The sequence below is a fragment of the Cryptomeria japonica genome, chromosome 7 (genome assembly GCF_030272615.1).
Source record: "Cryptomeria japonica chromosome 7, Sugi_1.0, whole genome shotgun sequence".
NCBI lineage: Eukaryota > Viridiplantae > Streptophyta > Pinopsida > Cupressales > Cupressaceae > Cryptomeria > Cryptomeria japonica.
In genome coordinates, this window is record NC_081411.1 from 72,320,659 (window position 1) to 72,326,581 (window position 5,923).

Below are 5,923 nucleotides of genomic sequence, written 5' to 3' on the forward strand. Positions count from 1 at the left end.
CAAGCAAAAGAAAGAAAAGTCAAAATCTATATGGGTTCCGAAGACACTTGCGCAAGCAATGCGTTCTAAGGAACTACAAAAGAATGATAAATGAAAAACCATGTGGATCCCTAAGTGGGTGCTTGATGCACAAAAGCCTAAAGAAGAATCTAGATTGGCATCCAAAATTGTTATTCCTCCATCCAAACCTCTTAAATATATTGCTCCATCACCTCCTTCATCCATTTTGGGTCCTTATGCCCCCAAATTTGTAGCCTTTCCTCCATCCAAATCTCAAAATCTACATTTCACTTCTCTTCCATCAATCCACCATCCCTTAAGGTGTGTGCCAATGGTGATCTTGCCAAGATTTCCATCAGCTCAAGCCCAATTCTTCCAATACCTTATCCATTATCCAACACCTCTTTTTAGTCCTTTTATCCATCCTATCCAATCCTTGGCCTGAACCCTTAGTCCCATCTCATATCCATGTCATTATCCTACCAACGTCTTTGAGAATATTTTTAATAGCCATGGTCCATTTTTCAAGGGTACCATCTAGACAACAAGATGCTTGAGTCCTCCTTCCATCCTCAATCAAGTGTCCATTTTCTTTCGAAAAGTAGAAAATGCAAAAAAATTGAAAAAGTCAAAATACAAAAAAAAATCAGAAAAAAGAAAAAAAAGAGAAAAGAAAAATAATTCATCCTTTGGTGAAAGCCTGGCAAATAGGGGCCTTGGGAAAGTGCCATGATGAAAACCTGGCAAAGAGACGTCATGCATAATTTATGAACTTCTTGCACACCCCACTTGGGGGCAGGTGTCCTCCTTCATATCCTATTTCCCTTCATTATCCTAGGATTCCCATGTCATACCCCTTCCTTGTCCTATCCTTCCTCATGTCCATTTCCCCTTTTCCACCTTTGATCTTGACAAGGTTGAGGATCTTAATGAACATCATGCATCCTGTTCACAAACCTAAGATCTCATAGAGATTACAAACAAATCAGTTCAATCATGACCGTTGGATTACATAGCAATCATTCCACATTGTACAAGACAACCTCAACCGCTCCTTGATCACTGCTCATCGATTCCTGTAACTCATCACATGGTTTCCTCTTCATGTAATGTACTTGCTGATTCCCAAGGTGAATCAGTAGATAGAAAATAGACTAATCTTTCACCAAACTTAAAAACTAACTCATAAAACAATTCCTGAACCATATAAAAAACATAACCACAAAAACCATTCACCACTTGAAACGATAATTTTTGACATGGAAACCCAAATGGGAAAAACCATGGTGGGAATGAATATCCATAAGTATTCTAAACTCTTCTGAAGTTCGCCTTGTTAGGAGCAAAACTTATGGCCTGTTAAGAACAAATCGTGTTAGGGACCACCATGTTAAGGGATTGACTATAATGCCCTGTTAGAAGCAATACTTTGTTAGGAGTAAACTCGATAGAGGATTTGAAATCCAAGCTAATGGATCACATGGTTAGAGGATTTAGATAGCACTAAGTTTGTTAAAGCTTACCCAATTAAGGGATTTAACTGTTGTAATTGTTAGAGAACAACAAGGGTTTGCTGATTTGGTAAATAGCACTACTCTGCTTGATCAAATCCTTTACATGCTCCTATCTTCCTTCACACATACTACATATACTCCTTCTGGTTTGACAATCAATCACACTAACACTTAACCAAAATTGCCAACAGTACAACAAAACAACTCATCGACCTTATAAGAAAAACAATAGGTCGGTAACACATCACAAACCTAAGATCTCATAGAGATTACAAACAAATCAGTTCAATCATGACCATTGGACTACATAGCAATCATTCCACATTGTACAAGACAACCTCGACCGCTCCTTGATCACCGCTCATCGATTCTTGTATCTCATAACACGGATTACTCTTCATGTAATGTACTCGCTCATTCCCAAGATAAAACCGTTATCTCTATGCTCCAAAAACCACTTGAAACTCATCACATACAACACACATACGTGGCAAAATTATTACCGATCACCATTTGATCATAAATCAATACAACCGATTTACCAATTCCATTGGTTAGGGTTTGACATATCAACAAGTAGGGTTACCGGTTGATCTCATGACTTCTAAAGAAATTTTGGTTTCCTTCACTTGCTCAGCTACAAGTTGCATAACAATATCATTACCGGTTACAATTGACATCAATGCAATCTTCAACCAAATGCTAACAATCACCCCCTTTGACATTGGTGGCAATACAAATATCAATACCCTTGATTCTGATGATTGAGAGTAATGCACATACACAAGTATAGGAATCATGGTTTACATTTTACCATGTACTCTCCATGTCTTCAACTGGTAACTGGCTATAGTTCTTCTCTCATTTCCACTCCCTCATAATCATATAGTTCTTCTCCCCCTTTGACGACAATGCCAAAGTGAAAGTAAAACATGCAGTGTCATACTTCACTATTCTGCATCAAGTTGCTGCCCCTGTAGAGTAGCTCCACTCTACACCAATATTGCTTCAAGATTCTTCAGTTAGCACCGTGACTGATGTTTTCCACATCTGTTCAACTGACCTCATGTAGGGGCACAACCCTAGCTAACTTCTAAGGTACTCAAAAGTAGCCTTAGGTAGAGGTTTAGTAAATATATCCACCAGTTGTTCGTTAGTGGATACATGCTCTAGTATCACATCTTTACACTCTCTCTCAAGAAATGATATTTCAACTCAATATGCTTGGTTCTAGCATGCAACATCACGTTCTTTGAAATATTTATTGCACTGGTGTTATCACAGAAAATTCTGACTAGTTATGTGATCTTCAACTTAAAACCTTCCAGAATGTGTTTCATCCAGATTGTCTAGGTACAATTCATATACGCTGCAACATATTCAACTTCAGCAGTTGAATGTAATGTACAACTTTGCTTTTTGCTTCTCCAAGATACAAGTCTTCCTCCAAGAAAGAATGCACCACCGGTTGTGCTCTTCCTGTCATCAACATTTCCTACCTAGTCTGCATCTGTATAAACTTTCAAATCAAAGTTACCTACATATGGATACCATAATCCATAATCAATAGTACCTGAATATCCTTTTAGTTGCAATCATGTGTGTCTCCTTTGGGTTCTTCTGAAATTTGGTAACTAATCTAACTGCATGGGCAATATTCGGTCTACTATGAACAACATAATGTAGTTTCCCTATCATTGACCTATACTCCTTTTCATCAATGGATGCCGCATCATCCTCCTTAGACAGTTTACAACCTGTAACCATTGGTGCCCCAACTTGTTTATAGTCTCCCATTCTAAATGTCTTCAATACCTCTTTCACATATTTGGACTGTGTGATAAAAATACCACTCTTCATCTGTTGAATTTGCAAACCTATGAAGAATTTTATCTCCTATGAGAGACATTTCAAATTCACTTTTCATCTCATTTGCAAATTCATCACTCATGTCATCATTGCCTCCAAAAATGATATCATCCACAAACACTTCACTAAACAATATCTTATCTCCTTCAGTCTTGAGATATATATTGTTGTCTTCACTGGTTCTCTGAAAACCTATCTTCATGAAATGTGAATGTAGTCTTTCATACCATTCTCTTGGTGCTTGCTTTAGTCCATATAATGCCTTGTGGAGTTTGCACACCCTATCCTTTGCATCAATCAAAGCATAACCATTTGGTTGTTCAATGTAGACTTCCTCTTATAGTATTCCATTTAGAAATGTTGATTTCACATCCATTTGATATACTTTGAATCCACTATATGCTGTTGTAGACACCTAAAATTGTACAGTCTAATTAAACAAATATTTTATTTATTTAATTAATTTAGCCTAATTCTTCTATTAATTAAATAAATCTTTATTTATTTAATTAATTCATTTATCCTCTGCTAGCCTTATTTCCCATTTAAATAAATACTTTTATTTATTTAAATTATCCCTTTTCCTAAATTAAATAAATATTTTATTTATTTAATTGATCCCTATTCTTCTATTAATTAAATAAATCTTTATTTATTTAATTAATTCATTAGCCTTTTCTACCCATGACACATGTCATTCATCTCTTAATTCATACACTACCTACCCCCTTTCATTATTTTATTATTTTCTCTACCTACCTTCTAATCATAGCCGACCTCCTTTTACACCTCTCAATCTTATCCCTCTATTTCATATAGTGTCTTCTATATAAGGAGATGCTTCCTTCATTATCAAACCCTAACTAACTACCTAGCTAATGAATCAAGCTAACTACTGCTTCGCATATGAGATCCTACATGCAACCACATTTCCATTCTTTGTTGAGCTCTTGTGCACACAAAATCTGAGAGCAAATATATCAAGCAAGATCAATGGAGATAGGAAGAATGGAGATTCAAACCCTATTGGATATGTGATAGTATAATCTTTGTGATTTCATTTGATTTGCGTTGTCTTAGGTAATCTTCATATGTTATGGTGGATCTTTGTTGTTGTTAGGCTAGGGTTTTGTGGTTGAATTCATTTAGTCTTTCAATATTGTTATTGTTGTTGTATCCATTTCCACCATAAACAGCTGCAAATGCAAGTAGAGTCCTAACACCTTCCAATTTTGCAACTGGTGCAAATGTCTCACCATAGTCTTCTCCTTCTTCCTATGGATAACCTTTGCATATCAGTCTGACTTTATTTATGACTATTACTCCATCTTCATTCAATTTATTCCTGAAAACTCACTTAGTACCCATTACATTTTTGTTCACTAGTCTAGGTACTAGGGTCCATGTCTTTTTCTTCTCAATCTGGTCAAGCTCTTCTTCCATAGCTTTGACCTAGTGATCATCTCCAAAGGCTTCATTTTTTGTTCTAGGCCCAATAGTGGAGATCATACAAGAATTCTCTCTAATTCTTATTTTGGTTAACTTTCCAACATCTTTATCACAAATAATCTGATTAGGATCATGATTGAGTCTTACATACCTCGGAATAACATGATTAGGATCATCAGATTCTTCTTCCTCACTATCTTCATATTTTGCAATATCTACTTGTTCTGGTTGAACTGGTACTACAACATTCATCTCACCAAATTTTGGCTTCATCGGTTCTAGCTCCAAGATCAAAATGTAAGGTTCATCTTCCTTCTTCTCCTCACTGGTCTCTCTTGAATCTTCAGGACACTCATCCACTCAGACATTAACACTTTAGACAATCTTTTATGTCCGATTGTTGTACCATTTGTAGGCTTTTCTCTTGGTGGAGTACCCAAGAAATATGCCTTCATCACACTTAGCATCAAACTTACCAACATAGTCGCCTTTCTTGATAAAACATTTACTGCCAAAAACCTTAAATTAATCGACATTAGGTGATCTACCTATTTTTGCCTCAATGTTTTATCCTTACCTCTTTTAACCAATACCCAGTTCATAGTGTAGACAGTTGTGTTGACAACTTCTCTCCAAAAAGTCTTAGAAACACCACCTTGTATTGGCATAGTTCTAGTAGCTTCAACAACTGACTGATTGTTCATCTTTGCAATACCATTCTACTGTGGTGTCCATGGTGCAGAAAGCTGCCTCTTAATTCCATTGCGTTCACAATATTTAGTGAATTCCTCAAAAGTAAATTCACCACCTTGATCAGTTCTAAGACAATTTATCTTCTTTCCACTTTCCTTTTCAACTAAGGCCCTAAATGACTTGAACTTGCTAAAGTCTTCTATTTTGTCCTTCAAGAATGTGACCCACATCATTCTTGAACAATCATCAGTGAAGATCATAAAATACCGATCACCTTGAATGCTTCTGGTCCTAATTGGTCCACAAAGATCTATATGAACCAAATCTAGGAAATATTTTGTTATGAAGGATTTGCTCTTAAAAGTTGAGGATGTCATCTTTCCTAACTGACATTCCTT